The sequence below is a fragment of the Hipposideros armiger genome, unplaced genomic scaffold (genome assembly GCF_001890085.2).
Source record: "Hipposideros armiger isolate ML-2016 unplaced genomic scaffold, ASM189008v1 scaffold_18, whole genome shotgun sequence".
Classification (NCBI taxonomy): domain Eukaryota; kingdom Metazoa; phylum Chordata; class Mammalia; order Chiroptera; family Hipposideridae; genus Hipposideros; species Hipposideros armiger.
The window spans coordinates 7,358,524-7,370,409 of record NW_017731368.1 but is presented as its reverse complement, the minus strand read 5'-3'; the positions used below and the strand labels follow the sequence as shown (position 1 = coordinate 7,370,409).

The 11,886-nt window shown below is 41.1% G+C and overlaps 1 non-coding gene across 1 annotated transcript; it reads left to right on the top strand.

Annotated features, from left to right (window-relative positions):
* The first annotated feature begins 10,020 nt into the window (after positions 1 to 10,020).
* Positions 10,021 to 10,094, top strand: TRNAI-GAU (transfer RNA isoleucine (anticodon GAU)). Its single transcript has one exon. It is a non-coding gene; the product is annotated as a tRNA-Ile (tRNA).
* Positions 10,095 to 11,886: the final 1,792 nt, after the last annotated feature.

Genomic DNA, 11,886 nt, shown 5'->3' with positions numbered 1-11,886 from the left:
AATAGGAATATTTAAACCTGGAAGTCTTATCTGAATTGTAGTTAAATCACTTGAGTGTTGATAAAGGAATGATTGAGGAAGGTCGGATTTTTCTGGCATTCTTGACCATGTCCCTCTATTTTATAGACCGTTAAAACGCAAAAGAATGAACCAGCCAAATTCTGTCATTTCAATGAAAAGGGAACAGAAGCCCAGCCAACAAAAAAAATTTTGCCCCAAATAAAATGACTTGGTGCCTATCTTAGTCTAGTTTACTCCCTAAAGCAGAGCCTGGGAGCAGGGCTTGCATACCAGCTGCACATTTTTGGAAATGATCTGAGGAATAGGAGTGCTGGGGAAAGAGACATAGAGAAGGAGAGAAAGCCAGCTTCTGTCCCTAAGGAACAGGGGTTTTCCCCATAGGGCACTGACTCCATCATCCTCCTGGTTGTGGGTACCAGAACAGGTGCCCCAGCCTGACCTACAGCAAATAGGGAAGATGCACAGTACCACTGAGGGGAAGTATTCCAGATTTCTCCACCTCCTCTGACCATCACTGACCCACAGGGAAGCTGTGGCCACTCGACATGTGCAAAGGGTGAAAGGCGGGTTAGGATGCAGAATTCAAATTCACAAGTATGAATGCGTGTTATGAAATATTGCCCTTCTAAAAGGAGTGCCAGAATTCCAGACTATTGAAAGTTAAGGTACACATTTCACAATAAATGTGAAAATCAGAATGAACTGTATCAGCAGTGACTCACCCAGGATCTCAGGTGTCTGTGTCTACTCACCGGTGTTCACCTCTTGGGCACACTGCCTCGGGTTAACACATCACACACCACAACAGAGGAATCCTTTCTCTTTCCTTTCACTGATTCACTCAGAGGAGGGGGCTCATAGCCCAAGTGAGCTACAGCGGAGTCCAACAGAAGTTCCCAGACTTTCCCAGCTCACAGCTCCTTCATTAGCATAAAGGACTCCCTCTCACCTGTTGCCTCAGAAAAATCCAAACAGAATAAATGAGGATAGGACAGAATAAATGAGGATAGGAAGTCATGTGCCTTTTCCCCAAACAGCCACTTTATTATCACGTCTTCAAAAAGTTCTCAAGCGCTTTCAGAATTTGTCATCTTCAATAAATGGAAGTATCATAGGAATATCTGCAAACTTTTTAGTGAAGGCTAGTGTCTTTTTATCTCGCAGCTGATGGAGGGTTCATTTTTGCCAACCAGAGGACACAGCTGACATCACTAACCATTCTCATTTTTATTAGTCTCAAGACCTAAAATAACAACTAATGATTCAAGCCATTCTATGTTTGGCCAGATTTGACCCTAAGAACGTTTTTTGTTTGTTTGTTTTCTATTACTGAATCAACCCTCTGACCTAGTTCTGCCTCTTGGGGCCACACAGAAAAAAATCTAGTTCTCTTCTTCCGTGGTACACTTTCATGCCTGAAGACAACTGCCATGTTCCCTGTCATCCTACAGACTTACCTTTCCTAGCACTCCAACCTACCATGGTACCCGCGTCTCCTTGAAAATCAATGCTAAGATTATTTAAAAGAAACAGAAGATTTAACAGAGGTGATCTTAACTACATTGCATCATAATATGAATTCTGAAAGGAACTTCCTACATCCTTATTCCATTTCTCTACTCCCAAGCCAATGGAGACCTGGGGTGTTATGATGATGACATTTTGTGATAAGGTGTTTGAGCAGCTGGTTTATGGTTCATGGTCCTTCACAGTACAGTTTTGAATAATGCAGTTAATTCTAAAATATTATTAAAACATCAGCTTAGCCTCTGTGACAGTACAAGGTGACCTGGTCAGTTGTTGTAGCACAGAATCCTGAATGCAAAAAAAGGAAGGCTAACCGCCACAGCCATGCAAGGGATCTGTATCAAACTCTTGTCTTTTTTGCTGGGGGATGTCAAATTCATTTACTTATTGACCCCACCCTTGTCCAATCAGAAGAAAAAGTTTTGCAGCAACTTACATAACAATATACATAATTTCAAATAAAACCAGTGATAAGTGGGGATAAAGGGAAAAACCAGAAGTAGCCAGAGGATGGGTCAGTGTACACAGTGAGAGTCAGCAGGGCCTATGCAATGGATAGGCCTTATGCAAATTGCCCGAATTTGAAACTAAACATCTTGAGGTCAGAGGAAAGGGAATGATAGGCATTCAAGAATGTCACAGGCGTCCCTAAGAGGTGGGGGTGGGGCAGAAATCAAACCAAGGAATGAGGAAGAGTCAAGGGGTGAAAAACAAAACTACATAGTATATGTGTGTGTGTGTGTGTGTGTGTGACATAGACACATGTGTGGGAATAATAACTAGCAAAGTAACGATGATAGTAACCTCTAGAAGGGAAACAGAGAGAGAGTCAGGGGTGTTCTCATGGAGACTTCAACTATGTCAATGATATTTTATTTCTTATGTTGGATTATGGATATGCAAAAGTTTGTTATGCTATTCTTTGTACTTTTCGGTGAGTATGAACTATTTCACAGTATGTGTTTTATTCTCACTGTTATCGAGGCAAGAATGGAGATAGTAAGATCACTAAAAGTTGTCAGGAGAGAGATAAAGGTAAATTGGACGAAAATGAAGACAGTTCGGTTACAAAAGAAGTGGACAGATTTGAGATATGGATTTGAGGTAAAGCCAACAAGACCTGCCAATGAATTGCACGGGGGTGTGAGAGAAAGAGAAGAACTAAAATTAACCAAGTTTTCGGCATCATGAGCTGCATGGGGAGTTGGTGACATGTAGTACTGTGGGGGTGACTTAGAGGGGGCTAGGATGGGGGAGGGAGAGGGAACCAGTAGAGTTCTCTTTGGACGCGAGAAGTTTGAGATGTCTAATAGACAAGCAAGTGGAGATGTTGAGTAGATGGTTGAATATATGAGTCTAAAACTCAGAGGAAAGATCTGGTCTGCTGATTAAAATTTGAGGGTCATCAACACATTCATTTTACTTACATACATAAGACTGGAGGAGAACCACCAATAAAGTCTGGAGAGAGAAGAAGGCCAAAACCAAAGGCCCTGGTATTCCAACATTTAGCGATCTGGAACAAAAGTAGCAACCAACTAAGGAGACTCGGAAAGTGTGGGCAGTGGAGTAGGAGAAAAACAAGAAGAGTGTGTTATCTCAGAATTAGATGAAGCAGTGTTTCAAAGAAGAAGGGAGTGGTGGATTGGATCAAATTCCACTGAAAGGTCGGGTAAGGACAGAAAATTGACCTTCAGCTTTGGGAAGATGTAGGTCAAAGGCAATCTTGGTAAAAGCCCTGTCAGTGTGGCTTGATGAGAATGAAATGTGGCTGGAGTGACCAAGGTGAAATGAGCGGTGAAAAATTTGAAAGATCTGTTTATATCAAAATATTTCCATGACTTTTGTTATGGCTGGGAACAGAGACATGGGAGAGCTGGCAGAGGGTGCCAGGTCAAGAAGGTTTTATTGAAGGTGGGTGATAATAAGGTATGTGTGTATGTATGAGATGATCTAGTTGAAAGGGAGAAAGTGCTAATGCAGGAGAGAAAGCGGGTAATTGCAACAGGGAAGTCCTTGAGTGGAGAAGGGATTAGGTGTGGGGTACAATGCAGGGTGTCAACTGGACACGAGTCTTTCACTATAAAATGGGGTACAAATGCAGGCAAATGGCAGACTAAAAGGTTATTCACATGTAATTAAACTGTTTTTCTCTGTGAAGTTGGAATTGAGGTCCTAGTTGAGATTAAGAGGAAAGGAGCTATTGGAGGCTCGAGGAAAGAAGAGAAGAAGTAAACCAGCTTGTTTATGAGGGGAGAAGAGTACATGGATTGGGGAAGAATCGTAGGAGTGTCTGGAAGGGTCAAGTGTCCAGATCGGATCTAAGGTCATAAATCTGAAGTGATTTAATGTACTTTTCTCCACTAATACTCAGCTTCTTGGATACAAGCATTGAGTAAGCAGAAAACTGGGTTTCACCAGGTTGTTTTTCCAGGAGTAGTTATGGACAGAGAGAAGGGCAAAGGGTGTTTACAAGGGAACGCTTTTGCTGTGCTTCTGTGTAAAGTGGGTAAAGAGGGAACTAGGCAGTGAAGGATGGTGATAAACGATAAAATCAGAGATTTGGAAGTTTCAGTAAAGTCTGATACTTTCTGTCATGAGAGAACCGGAGTAACGTGATAGAAGGAAAGACGATGATGGTCAGAGAGTTAGGTATTTAAAATGAAGAATTAGGTCATGATTAATTTATTATGGATGATAAAAATCTAGACTAAAAAATGTCCATGTGAGTGGGTGGCTGAGGTACAGTGAAAAAAGAATGGTACCAAAGAAATTAATGAAATGTACTGCTGTCTAAAAAGGCATTGATCACTTATGAAAATAATACAAATTAAAATTAAAGATAAAATGCCAAATGATTTCAACATGGGAGGTTATTGCAGTGGGGTGGGCGGGAGATGACTGAGAGCCCAGGGAAATAAAACTTTGCCAAGGTCATGTTCTTCTTTGGCTAGAAGACATAAACACTTATTAACTTGAAATATGGATAGGAAAATATGTTTAAATGTACTTATTTAAAAATTAAAGGTAACTATTAGAAGAGGAGAACTAGTATACAAATTCTCAAATCATTAAGAAGAAGGTTCAAAGAACATGCAATCAATTCACTAAAAAAACAGAAATGAGGGGAAAGGAGAAATTATGATAAACAGCAAACTAAAATAAGATGACAGGAATAAGTCTGTATAAGTAACTGCAATAAATGCAAATGGGAGAGATGGGGAGAGAGGACTACTGCAATAGCTGAGGGATAAACTTGGAAAACCCTTTCACCAAAAAGAAACAGTACAACTGAACAAAATTGTAATAAGCAACCACTTAAAGATTCTGGAGAATACCCAAACCATACAACAAATTGGAAGTACTTATAAAAACAGCAGGAGTCTATGACATTTTACTCGGAGGCAGCTCTGATTTTCCCCAGCCCCTGCTCTGTTACATAAAGGTTCTATCCCAGAACCTCTCCTGCCGAAAGGAGTTTGCATTATTTGGAGCAAAGGGCAAAAACTTCCATGCCCAGGATGCTGTTAACATTAAAAGGAAATATAAGGGAATACTATGGACATGTTTATGCCAGTAAATTAAGACAGCTTAGATGAAATGCACAAGTTCCTAGAAAGACAAATGCAGAAATACATTCGACAAAATCCAGCACCCATGAATGATAAAACTCTCAGTAAACTAGGAATAGAAGGAAATTTCCTCAACTTGATGAAGAGTATCTATGAAAAACCTACAGTTAATATCACACTTAATGATGAAAGACAATTATTTCCTTTTTCTGAATTAAATAAGCAAAACCTGAAAGACATGGGGAATTTGAATGCAGTAATAATAAATCTGAGAGAGAGAGAGAGAGAGAGAGAAAATTCTTTTCAAACCTACATGAAATTTCCAAAAAGTTTACCATATTAAGACACACATACTCACACACCCCATACACACAAATAAAATTTCAAAAAAAAATTCCCTGACACAGAAATCTTATACACTATGTTCTCTGACCACAATGCCATAAAATTAGAAATCAGCATGAAAAGAATCTACTTTCTCAGGAATACTAAAATAGTTTGAAATATAATATTTGGATAAAAGAAAAAAATAAAGAAATTATTACTATTTAAAGGTGAATATAAATGAGAATACCATATATCAAAGACAGTTCTCAATGGAAAAGTTACAACTTTAAATGCATATATTAGAAAACTTAAACTCTTGACAAAAAATGAAATAACACGCTACTCGGAAAATTATATAAAAGCTCTACAGAACAGTTCCAAAGAAGTAGGGGAACTTAATAATAATGAAAGCAGAAATTAGAAGGCTAGATAACAAAAGAAATAATAATCAACAAATCTTAAATTTGTTTTTTGAAAAGACCAGCAAACAGATAAATCTCTGGCAAATCTGATCGAGAAAAAAATGTAGATGACACACACAATATTAATGACAAAAAAGGGATGTGAATCCAAGTAAAGAGGAGATTTTTATAAATTTAAGACTATTATATAAAATATAGTTACCAGCAAATGTGAAAATTTGAATGTAATGGGTGATTTCCTAGGGAAGAAAATAATTTTTAAAAATTGATTAAAGAAGAGGCAAAACTTGAATAGAACAATATCAATTGTTAAAAAAAAAAGAAGAAGAAGTAATTGAAGAGCAGGCACCATGTTAAGATGGTTTTAAAGCAAGTTATGCCAAGCCCTGGATATACATATGCCCGCTGTGCTAGCCATTCCATTTCTAGGAATCTATCTTAAAGAAATACTCAGATATACTCAAAAAGTTGTGCACAAAGTGTTTCCTGCTTTGAGTTTAATAATAGCCAAAAAAGTGGAAGCAATCTACGTTTCCATCAATAATGTAATGGTACTAGAGCATGGGTAGCCATATAACAGAATACCATGTAGCCTTTCAGAAAATGAATTTGACCTCTATCTACTAACATAAAAAGAGCTCCAAAACAGACTCGTCCATGAGAAAATCAATGTAAAAACATTGTGTTCAGCATGGTCTCATAATGTAGTAGTAGAAAAGTCGATCTGTGAATATATGTTCAGTTTTATATGAACGTAAACAGATAGAGATGGTGGCTAGGAGGATGCTGGCAGAGTGGCTGCCTTTCTTTGCAAGGGTGGTTGAGGGCACCATGGCATAAAGAAGGAATCCTGTTTTATGACTATTTTACAAGAATATACTCAGATACTGTTGTGTCATAAGAAAAATAACTATAAAAATGAAATGAAGCATTCAAGTGGAGGACAGAGGTTTCTCACAAGACAATCTTGAAGACTCCTTCCAGATCTGAAAGTCCATGACTCACCCCTGTCCTGGAGTCTTCCAGACCAGACCATGACAAAGCAAACAGCTGGTTGCTTTGAGCAAATTTGAGCAAACAGCTGGGCCAGAGCAAATGACTACTTTTTATGTGGCACCCTTCAGAGCTAGAAGGCATTGGCAACTCTGAGTAGGTCCTGTTCAAGACACTTTTTTTCTCTCTGTCATTCCACGTGGACCCTAAACTCCGCCAGCGAAGCACCCCTTTTGGTAAGACTCAGCAGCTGTCTTGTAAAATGTTAAGTTCTTTTCTAACTGAAAATCAAAGCCTGTGTGTTGTCTTACCTAGAACAGGACTAAAGGAGCTGCCTTATCAGCGCCCAAAGGAAAGGTGGTAGATTTGGGGCTTTGCAGGCATACCAATGGCTGCCTGTTGGCTCCACTCAACTCCAAATTCATTGGTAATGCCAATTCGCTTCTCCATTCCTTTCCTGGTCCTTGAGTTGGGAAGTCCATGAGCCAGAGACCTGGCTCCATTTCTGTAGTTGTTGTGTTTTATCTACCACTTCTACCTTCTTGTCTGCTGAGCTGTGGCATGAAAATCAGGAACAGAAATACTACCAACCCACTTTTGCTGCAAAGCAAGCAAGCTATCCCCAAACCTAGTAGCTTAAAACAATAGCCATTTACTTAGCTCGGGATTGAGGGTCATTCGTTTAGGCTAGGCTGGGCTGGGTGGTTGTTCTGGTCTCTTCTGGTCTCCCTCATAAGCCTGCAGACAGTTCAAGTCATTGGGGTAATTCTGCTTTGCAGGATGGACTTGCTGTCAGCTAGGTGACAGAGGTAGCTGGGACACTTGCCTCTCGTCCTATAGCAGGCTAGCCTGGGCATGTTCACAGGCTGGTGGTACCTGCACAGATGGTTCACAGGTCATCTCCAGGCATTAAATTATCAAGAGAAGAAAAAGAAGGAACCTCACTCTACAATTTACCTTTCTGCTCAAGATAAGCTTGTGGTTCTCTGAGGTTGTCCCACATACCATGGATTCCAGCTTTTTAGGTCCTTAGAGTCATCCAGTCCAACTCCGTTTTTTGCCTTTGTTGCCAATGAAGAAACACACCTGACAGGGAAGGATCTTGTTCAAAGTCACACAGGTTTCCTGAGGGTCCCTACAGATTTTCCTTAGGTGGATACTCTACAACATGGTGCACAGACTTTGGATTTTCATACTCACCTCTGTACCTAGACCCCCAGTAACTTGCTGCTATTCTGTCCCTTTGGAAAGCCAAGAAAGCATGAAAATAACTTTCAGCCCAGCCCAGGTACTGGCATCCCAGCATGCACTACAGGTGTGAGAACATTGTACTCAGTTATTCACATGCACTGTGGTCAGGACTCTCCTTCCTGGGGGAGTTTAGCACCAGGAGCTCTTTGAAGGAAATGGAAGAAATGGAGCCCAGAATCTGAGCTTTCAAGTACAGAGACTGCCCATAAACACTGCATATTAGCATTCAGGCCTACCTTCATGGCTGTTGGCCTCAACCCCTCAAATCTAAAGACCTGTAGGTTTTAAGATACCTGGTGGGGCAAAATTCACAAGTGCCCATCGGGTATATCAGTTCAGCACTTTCTTCTCCTCATACACCATCGACCTTTTTTCCCATAGTGCCTGAGCCCCTCCTCAGAAAGAAGGCAAGAGAAAACGGGTACCAAGAATGCCCTTTGCTGGTATCTTTGGTTTAAAGCTCAAGGTATTACCTATAATTGGGTTTTGGAATTAAATAACCTGCCTCTGATTCTAAGAATTGATCATCATTAAATGAGTGGCAGGGAGCAAAAAAGAAAAAAAAATTTACATCCTATCCATGCCAATGCCCTGCATTGGCACTGGTGTTACAAAGTAAAACAAAAGAAAAATCCATATCCTCTGGATGCCCATGGTCTAGTAGGGGCTACAAACAGACATTCTAGAATTTGTGATGCCACGCGGTAACTTCTATAATGAAGTATGCATGAAATGGGAGCAAAGAAGGAGTAAGATTGGTCATTAAGCCAGAGAAAGAGAACAGGGATAAAGACTGAGAGGTGAGAATCAACAAAATGAAAAGGCAATCCATGGAATAAGAGAACATATTTGTAAACCATATATCTACCAAGGGGTTGATATACATAAGGAACTCATACAACTCAGTAGCAAAAAAGCAAATAACCCGATTTTAAAAATGAGCAAAGGACCTGAATAGACATTTTTTTCTCACAGAAGACATACAAATGACCAACAGATATGAAAAGCTGCTCAGCATCACTAATGATCAGGGAAAGGCAAATCAAAACCACAGTGAGATATCACCTCGCACCTGTTAGGATGGCTAACAAGTGTGTTAAGAGAGAAGTGTTGATGAGGATGCGGAGAAAAGAGGACCCTGGTCGACTATTTGGTGAGAATGTAAACTGTTACAATCATTATGGAAAACAATATGGAGGTTCCTCAAAAAATTAGAAATAGAACCACCATGTGATTCAGTAAATATCATTTCTGGATATTTACCCAAAGGAATTGAAATCAGGATCTGGAAGAGATACCTGCACGCAATGTTCACTGCAGCATTATTCACAATAGCCAAGACGTGGACACAACCTAAATATCCACTGATGGATGAATGGATAAAGAAAATGTGTATACATACAATGGAATATTATTGGGCCTTAAAAAAAATAAGGTTCTTGTCCTTTGTAACAACATGGATGGACCTTGTGCTAAGTGAAATAAGCCAGACACAGAAAGACAAACACTGTATAATCTCACTTACATGTGGAATATAAAATAGTCAGACTCATAGAATCAGAGAGTAGAATAGTGATTACCAAGGGCTGGGAGTGGTGGAAATAGGGAGATACTTGTTGGTCAAGAGGCGCGAAGTTTCAGTGACACAAGATGAGCAAGTTCTGGAGATCTAACGTAAAGCATGGTGACTGTGGGTAACAATACTGTAATCTATACTTGAAATTTGCTAAGAGAATAGATTCTAAGTGTTCTCATCACATACATATAAGTGCACACGAACAGATGGCAACTATGTGAGATAATGAATATGCTAATTAGCTTAATTGTGGTGATTATTTCACAATGTATACATCAAAACATCAAGCTGTACACTTTAAATATATACGGTTAGAAAAACAGTTACGGGTGGCCGGTTAGCTCAGTTGGTTAGAGCGTGGTGCTGATAACACCAAGGTTGCTGGTTCGATCCCTGCACGGGCCACTGTGAGCTGTGCCCTCCTTGACTGAGACACAGGAGGCGCCCAGCTCAGGATTACTCAGGTAACCTCAATGAAGAGAGGAGGGAAGAGATGCAGACATGAGAGAAACCTGGAATACACGGTAAAGGTGATTTGGTGGCTGGTTAGATGTAAAGTGAAAAGAAAGAAAGGAGTCAGAAATTTCGATGGCGTCTTTATTTGGGCCACAGGGCAGGTGATCGTGTCACTGGCGGAGATAAGGAATGCCAGGTGAGAAGCAGGTGTTGGCACAGGTAAGGATGGAGACAGCAGATGGTCAAGTCCCATCGGTACCCTGAGTTTGGCCCCTATGGAAGAACTATCATGGTGGAAACAGCAACCTTGGTCATACGGTGCTGGGGCAGAAGGGAGAGGCCTGGGCTGCCGGGAGGGATTTCTAGTTAAGCCGGAGCAGAGAATGTTGGGGAGAAAGCACAAAGGAAGAGAGAAAAAAGAGTCTCAAGCGGAGCCCCAGGGAACACACACTTAACAGAACCAGAGGAAACTGGAGCTGGAAAGGGAGTCACAGGGAGGGCGTGGCCGTCAGTGTCATCTGCTTCTGAGAAGCTGGGACGATAAGGCCTGAAAGCTGTCACTGTGTTAGCCCCGTGGAGGTCGCTGGTGATCTCAATGGGAGCCTTTCCAGTCGGACAGGGTTCAATTCCAGCAAGACAGGCGTGAGAGAGAGGTCAGGATGTGGAGACAGCTGGTGGAGATGGCGCTTTAGAGATGCGGTGTGAACATAATGGAAAAACCTAATGGTGTTAGGTAGAGAGGATACAGCATCTAGGAAGGACTGTGCTTTAAATAAAGGAGGCTTCATTTATACATAAATATAAAAAAAAACAGTGGGAATAATAATACTACCTTCTGAGGACTATTATAAGGATTTAACTAGAGCATGTATTTAAGGTGTGTAGCAAAGTACCTGGGAAATGGTGACTATCCAATAAATAGTCACGATAAGGATGATAGTATTAATAGTGACAACAATAATACTTGAATGCAAAACACCATGGGAAGGCAGGTTGAAGACATGACACAGAGAAGGAAAAACTGATGCACACGGAGGCAGGAAGAGAAGACATCTAGAATGCAGGTGAGTGGACTAATTTTGTGTAGGAAAAGGGGTTCATTCATTCAACAACATGCATCAAGCACCTACTATGCGTCAGGCACTTCACCAAGTACTGGGAATACAAAAAAGAACAAGAAAAATACTGTTTCTGCCCTCAAGGAGCGCACAGTCTCAAAGGGGAAATGAACAGAAACTCAACCACCACAGTGTGGTATGATAGATTTAAAATCAGGGTTGTCCACAGCGGGGGACCCTAACCTAGCCTTGGCCATCGGAGGTGGAAGGATCCAAGGAAGACTTCCTGGAAGAAGTGGTGTCAGGTTTAGACCTTATTTCCCTAGACTGGAAACAGGACAAAGGCAGTAAATGAGGGAGAAGGGTGCAGTGGGGTTTGCAGCAAATGGGGCAGAGAGTGGAGGAATTCATGCTAGAGACCTCTTTCTTTCTGTGTTAAGTTGATCCGAGGCTGGAGAATGGGTTTGGGACAGCTGCAGTGGAAGGGCAGATGGAGCTGGGGATGTAACAGAGATGCCGACTGGAACTGAGGGCACAGGTGGGAGAGCTGTGTGATTGGCCCCTGGCAGCACTCACAGGCTTGACGAAGATTCTCTCTTTGACCCAACCTTAGTCAGGCTCCTCTAAGCCCTCTTCTTAGCCAGGCCTCGACCCTTGGCCTCCATCCCCGCTGGATCTGTAGA